At 37.5% G+C, this 14,859-nt stretch overlaps 1 protein-coding gene across 1 annotated transcript in view; it reads right to left on the minus strand.

Annotated features, from left to right (window-relative positions):
* Positions 1-14,859, minus strand: part of POLA1 (DNA polymerase alpha 1, catalytic subunit) — a 226,278-nt gene that overhangs the window by 81,962 nt on the left and 129,457 nt on the right. The window lies entirely within an intron of this gene.

Genomic DNA, 14,859 nt, shown 5'->3' on the forward strand with positions numbered 1-14,859 from the left:
ACAATTGATCCTAAGGAGAGTTACTCCAGTCTAAGCTAACTGAAATGAATGGGCTTAAACTGGAATTAGTCTTTAAGATTACACTGTGAAAATGTAATCCCTGAGCCTTCGAGGAGGGCGGTATATAAATATAAATAATAAATAAATAAAAAGAGCAACCATGAAATACCTAGAAAAGATACTTTGGTGTAAGGATGTGTCATTGGCAACCAAGATTGTTAATTCATACCATAGTATTCCCTATTACTAAGTATGGATGTGAGGGTTGGACAATGAAGGAAACTGGCAAGAAGAAAACAGATTCCTTCGAAATGTGATATTGGAAGAGAATATTATGGATATACTACAGGGAATGAATATCGTCTAATCGCAGAAACCTTATAATGTCTGTTACAGAGAAACATTTCTAACTGGGTCCAGAATGTGGCACTGTAGAATCTGGTCATGAAAACAATTAAGTCTACCAAGAGTGCTAGGAGATATTGGAAGCTAACTGATCTATTATCTTTAGCTGTATTATCTCTGATGTTTCAGAAGAATTTCCCCAAACCTGATTACTGCAGCATCAGTTTTAACTATATAGTACCTTCATGTATTTCCCATTTGTTTCAAATTAATTTGGTGCTTTGCTTCTGTGATTGTGATTACAATAAGGCAAATTAATAGTATTTTCTTGGTAATACCTACTCTAGCATTATTGGTAGTGTTGCCAGCCTCCAAGTAGGATCTAGAGATCTTTTGGAATTATAAATAATCTCCAGATTACAGAGATCACTTCCCCTTAAGAAAATGGCTGCTTTGGAGGGTGAACTCTATGCATTATATACCAGTGAGGTCCCACTCTTCCCCAAACCTTCTCCTCCCCAGGTTCTCCAAGTATTTCTCAAACCGTTGGTTTTTAAACCCTAGTTAGTAGGGTTACTGGTTTGTTGTGTTGTCAGGGAAATAGCTTATTAGCTGTAGAAACCATATCGCTACACTGGCTTCCCCTTTGCTTTTAGGCTTAGTTAAAGGTGCTGGTATTGATATTTAAAGCCCTGTATGGCCAGAGCCCAACTTACCTTAGAGATCACCTTCTCCCATATGAACCTACACATTCACTTCATTCATCCACAGAAGTCCTGCCTGCCTTAAATCCAGAGATGGGGGCCTTGGACAAGACAAATCTTTCTACAAACCTGAGGAAAGCTCCAGGCTTGTAGGTGATGATTCTATTAATGGGGGTGAACTGACTATGTTTTCTTTTTTTAAGATTTCAGAATTTTCTACAAGCCTGGAGCTTTCCTCAGGTTTGTAGAAAGATTTGTCTTGTCCAAGGCCCCCATCTCTGGATTTAAGTATCCACAGATTTGACCATAGTGAGAATTAGATATATTGATGATGCCTTTCACAAAGTATGTTGCCAGCTTTGATCTGCTAAAAGAAAACTGCTTCTCCACTAAATGCTACTGAACTAATAAGAATCAACATGCTTCTCTGAGTCACTCACTGGTCATATGGAAAAAGCCTAGATAAATGTTTCATTCATGGTCCATAGCAGCACAATAGTGATAGGATGCTGATTTTTCTGATGCCTTCAGTAAATGATTTATGCTTGTCCTCCAAATGTAACTGCTATAATACTTGTTGATTATACGTGAAAAAATCTTTCCAGTCTTCCACTTCTGCTTTTGAGCAGAACACCCACAATGAAAACAGCAAAATACAAACTCATTAAACTATGTTCTTTCATTAGCATAGTGAATGAACACCAACAAGCAAAAGAATCTAGATTCATCTAGCTAAGGATGACATTTTTCCATTATTACAAATTACAAGTACCATATATATTCGTGTATAAGTCGACCCGCATATAAGTTGAGGCACCTAATTTTACCACAAAAAATTGGAAAAACTTATTGACTTGCGTATGAGTCGAGGGTGGGAAATGCAGCAGCTACTGGTAAATTTCAAAAATAAAAATAGATATCAATAACATTACATTAATTGAAGCATCAGTAGGTTAAATGTTTTTGAATATTTATTTCAAAGAAAAACAGTAAACTAGCTCTGTAAGTGGAAAAGAGGGTCAACAAGAACAATATGGTCTCAACAATAACTTTTTCAGAGTATCTTTGGGAGACCCTCCTGATGATACCAGCCAGGTTTGGTGAAGTTTGGTTCAGGGGGTCCAAAGTTATGAACCTCAAAAGGGTAGCCCCATCTACTATTAGCTTCGATTTGAAACAATGGGGGATGAGAGCACCCACTTTGGGGATCCATAACTTTGGATCCCTTAAACCAAACATCACCAAACCTGGCTGGTATCAGCAAGATATTATCCTGATGATACCACCCATGTTTGGTTCAAGGGGTCCAAAGTTATGGACCCTCAAAATGTAGCCCCATCTACTATTAGATCCCATACCCAGGAAACAAGTAAGGGATGGGGAGGCTCCCACTTCAGGGGTCCATAACTTTGGACTTGGCTAACACCAACCTTGGCTGGAGTATCATCAGGAGTGTCACCTGATGATATCCCAAAATTTTGGTGCCTCTAGCCTAAAAACTGCGCCCCCTGGCGGCCGACAAAGTAAAAACCCTAAAATATTTTTTAAAATACACCTGACTCGTGTATAAGTCGAGGGGGGCTTTTTCAGCACAAAAAAGTGCTGAAAAACTCGCCTTATACACGATTATACACGGTACATTTTTGAAAGTTCAGAACTCAGAATCCTTTTGTCAATATGTTCTGACCTACATGAAAAAGAAGCTGAAAATACATGGTTGTACGATATAATTGGAGTATTTTCTATTTAATATTGCTAGTCTCTCAAAATTCAAGTCCTATAATAATTGTTGTTAGAAACAACTTTTAAGGACATTAAACATAACTTACTCATTCTCATTAAATAAATATAAATATAACTTGAGACTTAAAAGTTTTCAGATATTTTAAAGTAATTTAAAAATGTACATTAAAATTAGGGACCGTCTGTCCCCTACATCCACACTCGGCCCCTGTATTCCATTGGTGATCCTGGGCCACTCTGCAATCCTCCACCCAGGCCAGGGTCTTTAGTGCACTGGCCCCCATTTGGTGGAACTCCTTACCAGCATCCATTTGGGCCCTGTGGGACATTTAACAGTTCCGCAGGGCCTGCAAAACGGTACTGTTTCACCAGGCCTTTGGTGGGGAAGGATAGCCATAGACATCATGCCATCCCCTATTCTGTGTGCTATGTTCTTATTGGATTACCATCCGGCCGACCCTCACAATATATGACGAGATGCCATCCTGCTATCTGGTTTTTTTGTATTTATGTGTATATTAGAACATTGGTTTTAATCTATATTTATATTGTTTTAAAGTAAATTGTACACCACCCAGAGCCCTCCGGGGGTGGGCAATCTATTAAATCTAAGTGATTAACAAACAAACAAACAAATACATAAATAATTTTTCCCAGAAAAAACTGGAAATGTTGGGGAAAACTGAAATATATGCAATATTTTCTGTCCTATCAAACCTAAACTAGTTTCACTGTTTTAGCAACATAATCTATAACTTACTTAGCAAATAACAGTGCAATAGGTAACATTCTTATACAATTTAAAAGTTTTTAATGCTTTAGTTTTGTTCAAGCAAATATGTTAATAGACCCTATACTTGAGAAAAAAACACAAGCTGATGCACCCTATACTGTCTTAGTACATGTACCTCAAATTAGCACATGTACCTCAATTTTTTTCTAGCTGGTTAAATGCAATTACGTTCTCAATGAAACTTTCAGTTTTCTCTGAAGCTTTGGTGCAGTTTGTGCCTTACCTTTTTCTTTTTCTTCCACACCCTGAAGGGAGGGCAATAAGCTCCTTTTTTACCCAGTCTGTGGATACATGTGTCATAGTGGTGTGAGGGAGGAGGAAAGGCCAAGTATGTCCAGTCAAAAGGACAACAAAAGGCATGCATCTGTTGAGAAGCAATGAAAGCCCTGCATGCTCCCTTCACGAAGGTTAGATAACTTTCTAGGTATAGATATGCATCTTGGATTTAAAAGCTTTATATATCAGCAGAATGCTCACTTTGTTTTTAAAAGCATTTCACCCATTTAAAAGAAGAAAATATTTCATAGGAGGTTTTTTCAGAACGTCCCCAATTTCCAATTTTTCAAAAAACACACAAAACACTGGGAAAAGGCTTGAGAAAAAAATTCCACGTTTCATCCTAAATATCCCCCTCCCCAGCAATCATATCTGTAATTATAACAGCAGCTTAGTTTACATGAAAGTGTAGAGTCATTTTATATCACTGTGTGTTTGTGTGAGGGGGAGAAAAAAAAGTCATTAGGCCAGCTGCAGGTAAAGCAAACACCTACCTACATCATTGATAAAGACACCAAGAGTCCCTTTAATTCATGAAGAAAATAATATATCTAGATTTCCTAGAAATTTTAATTAACATTAAAGTAGTGCTTTCTTCTTTGTCACCTCTGTATTCAGTACTTGATTTGCATTTATTTGTACATACTATCAGTTAATCTCTTTCTACAAGAGAACAATAACTGTTTTTATTATGTATGGAAACTGAGCATGTAGATAAATATCTGATTAGTACTATTTTTCTTTAAAAGCCATATCATAATATATAGCTCTTTGTGCCTCTTGTTTTGATTTTATAATTAAGCTTCTGGTCTTGATTTATTTTAAATAAAACTTTATCAAATGCAACACACACATAACATTTCAGATAAATGCACTGAACTACAATTACTGTTAACCCTTGTATGATTAATAGCCATTGTCTTTAGAAAACAAATGAAATCAGTTCTTCATTTCCCTGATTATCCCATAACTAATTAAATTGGAAACTAAAGAGCTTTGTACTTTTATCAGTATGGGACTTGAAAATAAGGTTTAAATAAGTCTAGAAGTGCAAGAACTATGAAGTTATCCAGTCAAGTTCTAAATTGAAGTAGTAGGAAAGGGGCAATTAAACAAGTTGGTCAGAGGACAGAGCTGTGAATTGCATGATGTTCAAATTTACCTAACCTAATTACATAGTTAAGAGGAAAAACAATTTCATTTTCAGCACATTATAGGGAATCAAATTTTAATATATTTAAAATGTAAGCAATTTCAAAATATATTGGACATGATCTTGTCCAGGCTAGAGGTGCAGAAAGGTAGGGCAACACGTATGTTTTATGTGATGCCAGTATTCTGAGACTGCGTAGAAGCACTGCAGTGATCGCAGACAACGATCCATGTACTTGAACACATCTCTGTTCACCAATGCAGCAGGATGGAGAACAGTAAAGAGAATTTGTGCTTTCTAGCTAGGCAGTTAGCAAACAGTACTCTCTGTTGCACATTGTCTATTCATGGAGTTTTAAGTCAACATAGCCACTAGCAACAATGTTGATGTGTCATATGCTAGAGAGAACTATGACAACTAGAAACTTAGAACCATTAGTTAAATAGTTTCCAAAATACCAATTTTTCTCAAAATACCTAGGTTTTCTCAATGGAAAGTTTTTTTCAGCGGGTTTTTAATAATGAGCACAATGTGAAACTTTGTTAAGTAAGCAGAAGGAAAAGATTTCCCAGGTTCCTGTCACCAAAGGCTAGCCAGATAGATCATACAATTAATATATGCCATGAGGTAGAAAGTAGCCATATTAGCAGCAGGGCAGCCTGAATGCTAACTTAATATCATCCATGTCATAGCATCTTAACAAACTATAGCTTCTTCCCAACCATTCCTTGGAAACTGTAGCCTGGAAGACATCCCCAGCAAAGGCTGCATTTAGAAGTGGGCAAAAGCTCTTAGATACATTGTAATAAAATTTTAACACCATTAACTAATGGAGATAACAGCCACCACTCCAGGAACATGCTGGATTGTCAGACCAGCATGGTGTAGTGATTAAGAGCAGTGGACTCTAATCTGGAGAACCGGATTTGATTCCCCACTTCTCTACATGAGTGGCGGGCTCTTATCTGGTGAACTGGATTTGTTTGCCCACTCCTACAAATGATGCCTGACGGGTGACCTTGCTAGTCACAGCTCTTGAGTCTTTTTACGAGAGAGAGAAGCAGGGTATAAATCCAAACTCTTCTTCTTCATATCTTGGGCATTTATCTGACAGGTTATGCAGAGTCATCCCATGATGAACTTGACTCTAATTGACCATGTCAGTTTAGATTTAATCAACTTGACATTTTGATTTCCGTTTTAAAAACAATTCAGTTTGGTAGGCAGTTACACAGGGTATCTTGAGTTTCGTAGTTTTTGCCATCTTATCTTAGCAATAGCTGGAAGGAACTGGTCAGTTACTGAGGAGATGCTGGATGGAAATTCTAATCTTGTTGAAATTTCCATCTTAAGTGTCAAAATATTTGTTAGTAAGTAGAATTTGTTACTCTGACCTAGATAGCCCAAGCTACACTGATCTTGCCAAATCTATAAAGCTAAGTAGGGTTGGCTGTGGTCAGTATTTGGATGGGCAACTTGCTGGGAATACCAGGGTTATGAGGCAGAGGTAGAAAACCATCTCCAAATGTCTCTTGCCTTGAAAACTCTAATAAATTGTCATAAGTCTGCTGTGACTTTATGGAATCAAAGAAAGAAAGAAAGAAAGAAAGAATTTTTCACCCAAATTGGCCTTCATTAGTATGTGGATTTTCAATGATCATATTATTCCCTTCCAAGTGCTTACAGACTGTCTCCTGTCTTTTTTCTTTAAAAAAAAATCATTTTATTGGCTCTTTACAATTACAACAAACTACAGCAAAACTACCATAGAAGGGAAAAAACAAAAGTGATCCAGCCACTCTATTCTACTTACACAACAAACATTTGCACTACATAAACAACACAGATGACATATAACTAACTGACTTCCTACCCATATCTTGTTATCAATCTTACCTATAACATTATTTTATTGTTTATTAAACCTCAATCCCAACCTCAGTTCCTCGTTTTATTTAAATCTTTTCTAATATACCAACTTACAATTTGAGGCAATTTAAAACAAATAAAAAACAAATAAAATAGGATATCTTATCCCATAGTCAAAGATTTTTTAACATAGATTCCCCTTTCCTCTGTAACCCCACTTCTTTTAACCTTATATCCAAATTTACCATCCCAACTTTACCATTAATCTCAAATAAACCCATTTACTTCCCATCTTGTTAAATCATTAATTGATCTTACAGAACATTTTTATTTAAGGTCTTACTCCTTCCCATGTAAACCATGAAAGTCTTATCTGGTTTCTCCTTAAATGCATTATCTTTCCTTTTCTGTAAGACTCTTAACGGAATCTCCCTCATCACAATTATGTCCTTGCCTTCTAGTTTGATTGCTGATTTCCTGGGTGTTTCCAGAATCTGATCTGCCATTTCTTTAGAGCGGAAATAGATAACAATGTCTCTACACAATCCTTTCACGTTTGGGTTTTTTGATGTGACACTATAGATTTTTTCAATCTTTGACACCATTTCTTCTTCTTTGATCTTCAAATGATTGGCTAGAACTGAGGCAATTTTCTTGTTTAATTCCTCTTTTGCTGGATTTGAATCCTCTGGTACCCTTCTAAGTCTCAAGGCTTTCTCTTTGATTTATTCCAGTCAAAAATGGTTAAATAATGTATTTTTAACCTCCAGCTGTACAGAGTCCACATCTTGTTTTAAAATTTTCACTTTCTCTTTGGTCTTTTCCACCTTCTTGTCTATTTATGCTATTTTTTAAAATTCAGCTTTCATTTCTTTAATATTTTTATAAGTTCAGACATCATCTTGGAATTATTACTGACAAAGTCTTTCAGAGTCTATTTCTGCCCTGAGACTCAGCATACTGGCAGATATGCTCTTAAGATTCATGGTCATTTTACCTATTTCAAGGGACACAGAACCCTTTTTGATAGATGCCATGCCTACTAGATTTCACTGTTTCTATGGTTTCCAAAGTTCTCAATAGTTTAATGCAGGGATCAAATTCTCTCCCTCTCTGGCTGCTGATGTATTTCTAAGATTATTTCTATTCCCATTTTGTTTTGGCAACCTGCTAATTGAGAGGGGAATAAGATACAGAATTTTTTGTTGCTTAAAACAGCTGTCTCATGCCTTCTCCTCTGGGAATACAGTTTAGTATAGCTTTATTTAAACTTTTTCTACATTCTGCATTTGCTTACCTTTCCATACCTCTTAGGAAGCTCTCCTGAATTTTGTCGGGCTTCTCAGCAACAGGTTATGGTCTCCTCTTTCAATCTCTTTGTATCTTCATTCTATCCATAAGGGATACACAGCTTGAGCAAAGCCATGCACAGTCACCTAGCACCACATTTTGTACTGGATGTCTTTTGCACCCAAGCTTTCAATTCCGAGCTCACCAATGCCCCCTATACACTCAATAGCCCCCTTTCAAACTGAACTTCTCCATGGGGGCAGATAGAACAATATCAGCCCCTCTTCAAATAATGTGCGTGGTATGGAAAGTGTAATGAAAGGGCTATATACTCAAGCCTCAACCCCTTCCTTGCAAGCTTTTGCTGTCTACTGTCAAGAGTGAGACAGGAACATTCTGTAGCTTTCTAGCTGCAAGGAAAAGTTTCATTAGTGTTGGAGCAGCTGTCTGAGGGCTAGAATTAAGAGTGTGTGGAACAATTATTTTTGGATAGCTGTTAGTATCCAATATGAGTTTAGAATTGTTTGGCTGAAGAGTGTCTGGTATGATAAAGCCATATAAATTAACCCTCCTCTCAGAAGATACCTCCCTTACCTCCATTGCATCTCCTAGCTTATTTGCCCCTCCCCTCAGCTATTGATGGGGAAGTGGTGGATTGTGAGTGTGTGTACACGTGGTAACTTGTCCAGCTGGAAATTTCCATTTTTGGCTGCACTTCATCAGGCATGGCTCAAGCCCATGAAGGGCTGCAGCTGGGCTGCTTAAATGGACAGAGCAGCGGGCTTCGGAGGCTTGTTAAATGAGAAATAAAGAAGAAATGAATTAGGGCAAATGCTACTGTTGGAGCTCTGGCATGGCTATATAATTTTTAATGGGGTGGGGGAGAGAAAGAGAGGCTGGAGAATTCAGGCAATGGCAGTTACCTTGCCTGTAGTTGAAGGGCTGTCCAGTTTTTCCTCCAGGTTTTGACACTGGTGGGGGAGAGGAAAGAAAAAGGCAAACTTCCTCCTCCAAAAGAATATCATTGCTACAGCTTCTGTCCCTTGAGGATGCCAGGCCTTTGAGGTGGCCATTTTGTGGCCATTGGTATCTGCTTGCCACTTTTATTACTAGAGGCTTTTAACTAGATAGGATTTCTCCCTGATGGCCATTTTGTGCCTTCCAAAGCCTGTCCAGCAGCCATTTTGTCCCTTGATCTTTGCCTAGGTTTCCAATTCCCCCATGCAGTTAAATATAATAAGAAAATATATAGATAAACAAACAGATGGGTTTGAATACTGAAGGTTAATTAAGTAGTTGATAGCAGTTATATCTCAACGTAAAGAAACACAAAAAGAAATACCGTATATACTCATGTATAAGTCGAATTTTTCAGCACATTTTTAATGCTGAAAAAGCTCCCCTCGACTTATATGCGAATCATTAAATTTTTTGTGTTTTTACTTTGCCGGCCAGCAGGGGGTGTGGTTTTTATGCTAGAGGCACCAAAATTTCAGGGTACCCTCAGAAGACTCTCCTGATGATACCTGCCAAGTTTGGTAAAGTTTGGTTCAGGGGGTCCAAAGTTATGGACCCCCAAAGGAGGTGCCCCCATTCCCCATTGTTTTCAATGGGCGCTATTAGTAGATGGGGCTACCCTTTTGAGGGTCCATAACTTTGGACCCTCTGAACCAAACTTCACCAAACCTGGCTGGTCTTATCGGGAGACTCTCTTTATGATACCAGCCAGGTTTGGTGAAGTTTGGGTCAGGGGATCCAAAGTTATTGACTCCCAAAGGGTATGCCCCATCCCCCATTGTTTACAATGGAAGGTAATAGTAGATTTTTCATTTCTGATAATATCCCTCTTAAAATCTAAGTTGGGTTACATTTGGACATACAGATGATGAGGAATCCAGTTTTGAAGGATTTTAACTCTTGTGTTTTAGCTTGGTTGCTTAAGGTTGAGCTAAGGTTTTTGTACTTTTAAAGTTATTGTTGATACCATATTGTTCTTGTTGACCCTCTTTTCCACTTACAGAGCCAGTTTACTGTTTTTCTTTGAAATAAATATTCAAAAACATTTAACCTACTGATGCCTCAATTGATGCTGCATTTCCCACCCTCGACTTATACGCAAGTGAATACGTTTTCCCAGTTTTTTGTGGTAAAATTAGGTGCCTCGACTTATATGCGGGTCGAGTTATACACGAGTATATACGGTAACAAGAAACATAAAACACTTTCACACCAAACCAGTTCAAAGAACAATCATAAAATACCAAAAAATAAAAGCAAAATACAAAGGAAAACAAGAAAATATCCAAATAACAACTTCCCACTGTCTCAGTATTAAATTTTAATCCATTCTAGGTTCATGCATCTAATTAAAGTAAAACATCATATCAGTTACACTCTCAAAACCTCTCAAAAAGCGATTATTTCTCTTGTACCATATTTTCTCAATAGGTAGTCTGTAAAAGATTTCCAGTTTTCTACAAATTTCTCCATATTACTGTCTTTCATTTAATGTCTTTCATTAAAATTGTTAGTTTTGCTATTTCTGAATACTCTGTGACCTTCTGTATTCAGTTTTCCTTGGTTGGTATTTTTTCTTCTCTCCATTTCTGGGCATACATTGTCCTTGCGGCAGTACACATATACATGAAAAGCAGTCTATATTGATTTAGGATATCATCTCCAATTAATCCCAGTAGAAAAACTTCAGGATTTTTCTTCATTGTTATTTTCATAATTTTCTGCATTTCTTCGAGTACCATATCTCAAAAGAATTTAGCCTCTGTACATAGCCACCACCGCCCTGAGCCCTCTGGGGGAGGGCGGTATATAAATATATCCAATGAATGAATGAATGAATGAATGAATGAATGAATGAATGAATGAATGAATGAATGAATGAATGAATGAATGAATGAATGAATGAATGAATGAATGAATGAATATGTAAAAAAGATCCCTCATGTTTTTGGCATTTCCACCATCTATTAGTTATACCTTTATACATTTTTGCCAACTTTTTTGGTGTCACATACCATCTATACATCATTTTGTAATTCTCTTCTTTCAGGATATAACATGCTGTAAATTTTAGATCCCTTTTCCATAGTCTCTCCTACTCCTCCAGATTAATATTATTACCAATGTTTCTGGCCCATTGGATCATCACATATTTTACAAGTTCATCTCTGTATCCCATTCTAACAACATCTTATATATTTTGGAGATTAGTTTCTCATCATTTGTACAAACCTTACTTTCAAATTCTATCATTTGTGTATCAAAACCCATACTCTTTTGATCAGCTCTGAACATCTCCAGTAACTGGTAGTAATGGAACCAGTTTTTTTACAATATCTATATCTCCTCCATAGGTTTAAGTTCCTATTTGTCACTTTTTAAGTTCAGCAATTCTCAATACGTAGGCCATTTCTCTTTCATATTAACTTCTTTTCTGGAGTAAGCCTCAACTGGAGACAACCATAATGGTGTTGTGCTAGCTATAAATGTTTTGTATTTCAACCACACCCAGATAAGACTCCTTCTAATATAATTGTTAAAAAATTCTTTGTGTAATTTCCCTTCATCATACCATAGATATTCACACCATCCAAATCTCCTGTCAAAACCCTCGAAATCCAGAGTTCTTACATTGTCCAGCAATACCCATTCTCTTATCCATATCAATGCAACAGCTTCAAAATATAGTTTTAAGTTTGGCAGTGAGAGGCCTCCTCTTTCCTTTGCATCTTGCATATATTTGTACTTAATTCTTGGCTTCTTTCCTTGCCAAACAAAATTACTTACCGTATATGTATAAGTCGTATATGTATAAGTCGAATTTTTCAGCACATTTTTAATGCTGAAAAAGCTCTCCTCGACTTATATGCGAATCTATTGTCGAAGGCAAGGTTTCCCCACCCACCCTGGACACTCCAACAGATATATACTCCACTTGCTTTCCCAACATCAGATCCTCTGAAGATGCCAGCCACAGATGCAGGCGAAACGTCAGGAGAGAATGCTGCTAGAACACAGCCATACAGCCCGGAAACCACACAGCACCCATATATGCGAATCATTAAATTTTTTGTGTTTTTACTTTGCTGGCCAGTAGGGGGCGCAGTTTTTATGCTAGCGGCAGCAAAATATCAGGGTACCCTCAAACAACAGTCCTGATGATACCAGCCAAGTTTGGTAAAGTTTGGTTCAAGGAGTCCAAAGTTATGGACCCCCAAAGAGGTGCCCCCATTGTTTTCAATGGGAGCTAATAGTAGATGGGGCTACCCTTTTGAGGGTACATAACTTTGGACCCTCTAAACCAAACTTCACCAAACCTGGCTGGTATCATCAGGAGAGTCTCTTTATGATACCAGCCAGGTTTGGTGAAGTTTGGGTCAGGGGATCCAAAGTTATTGACACCCAAAGGGGGTGCCCCATCCCCCATTGTTTACAATGGAAGCTAATAGTAGATTTTCCATTTCTGATAATATCCCTCTTAAAATCTAAGTTGGGCTACATTTGGACATACAGATGAGGAGGAGGAATCCAGTTTTGAAGGATTTTAACTCTTGGGTCTTAGCTTGGTTGCTGATTGAGCTAAGGTTTTTGTACTTTTAAAGTTATTGTTGAGACCATATTGTTCTTGTTGACCCTCTTTTCCTCTTACAGAGCTAGTTTACTGTTTTTCTTTGAAATAAATATTCAAAAACATTTAACCCACTGATGCCTCAATTAATGTAATTTTATTGGTATCTATTTTTATTTTTTGAAATTTACCAGTAGCTGCTGCATTTCCCACCTTCGACTTATACATGAGTCAATAAGTTTTCCCAGTTTTTTGTGGTAAAATTAGGTGCCTCGACTTATATGCGGGTCGACTTATACACGAGTATATATGGTATATCCTTTTGCCATTGCTTAAAACATGTTACAGAATTATTTGTATGGTTTTGAACAAGTAATACATTCATTTTTATCACTGAAATTCTGGCCTCCAAAGATAAATTCAATTTATTCTCTCTCATCAAATCTTTCTTCACATCATTCCACATTTTTACATAATTTTAAAATAACAGAATTCGTATTTGTTGCTACACTCCCAAATATTTAATTTTTTTCTACCATGCATCCAGATACTTGAGATAATCTGTGGTGCTTGATCCATATTTATAGTGAATATCTTAGTTTTATTCTTATTCAGTTTTAATTCTGCCATATCCCCATTTTTTTTATTTTTCCCAACCAACTTTCAACATTTTGTACTGGTTCTTCTAGTATCAACACTAAGTCATCTGTGAAAGCTTTCAATTTATAATGCTGTTTACCTACTTTCAGTCCCCTTATTTGGTCATCCCCCTTTTTTTCTATTAAGAAGATTTTTCTATTAAGATCTATTAAGATCTATTTTTTTCTATTTGTTGATACAAAAAGTAATGGTGAGAGTGGGCATCCTTGTCTAGAACATCTTGTTATCTCATATTTTTCTGACATTTCTCCATTTACAATTATTTTAGCATATTGTTTAGTATAAATTGCATCTATACCTTTCAAAGTTGTTTCCAAAGCCCATTTTTCTTAAAACACTTAGCATAAACCGCCAAGAAACGTCAAAAGTCTTCTCTGCATCCAGAAAGAGCAGGGCTATCTGCTTGTCACTGTGCTTCTCATAATACCCCATCAGATTCAAAATTGTGAAAGCACAACAGAAGAGGGTTGGCTTGGCAAAACATCCACACACACCCAGGAAGCCCAGGTACCTTTGGATAAAGAAGAGGAAACCAAAGTCCTAGAGTTTTGGGCTTGGATCTGTTAGGAAATTCAGTAAGTGTGCCTGGTGTGGTGCTAGGGAGAAGTGGTCTTGCCACTGATGTTCTGTGGCTGAGGGTGGGAATGCTGAGACATCAGTGCTGAAGAGTAAGACTCCAACTCAGAGTACAGCACCTCAAGATCCAGTGTGGAGTGAGTATACTTTGAACAATTATTGTGTATCATACACAGAGACAGGGATAGAAGGGTTGGAATCTTTGGCACTGGGATGGGTGGCAGGGCCATGAGGAGCAGGAGGGCCTTTTCTGCCATGGTGCGGATCACAGTGCTTCATTGCCGCAAGCACCAACATCTGAGGCTGTTGGGAGGTGATCCTTTGAATAGACTTTTGCTGAGCCTTATTCCAAATGCCCAGCAAACAGTGCTTCCATGACTGATTACAGGCCTTCCAACAAAGTTAGGACAGTAGCTAGTTCCCTTAAAACATCTTCCCTATAGAGAGAGATCCTTGCCAGTGGGAGATCACCTATTACTCACAATCAAGCTAAACTTTTGATGGGAAGACTACAGATGTGTTCTCATTATTGTTCACAGAACCAAAGATAAAGGTGAAAGGGAAAGAGGATAAAGAAAAAGGAAATAAACTAGATGATAGGTCATGGGACAATTGGGATGTAACATTTATATGGCTGTATTGGTGCAGTGCAGCCTGAGAAAGCTTTAGCCTTAATAAAATACCGAGACATAATTCATTGGGCCTATGTTGTATATGCTGACCTGCCATGGCTCAATGTGATTAAACTTTCCAAACAAGTTATTGTGGAACAGAAAGAATTAACAGGTCTCAGTGCTTAGTTCGTGTCCATCCCTTGATTAGGCTGTGTTTCGACAGTGGATACCTAACTGCAAAAGGCAGAGAT

The sequence above is a fragment of the Sphaerodactylus townsendi genome, linkage group LG04, assembly GCF_021028975.2.
Source record: "Sphaerodactylus townsendi isolate TG3544 linkage group LG04, MPM_Stown_v2.3, whole genome shotgun sequence".
Taxonomy (NCBI): domain Eukaryota; kingdom Metazoa; phylum Chordata; class Lepidosauria; order Squamata; family Sphaerodactylidae; genus Sphaerodactylus; species Sphaerodactylus townsendi.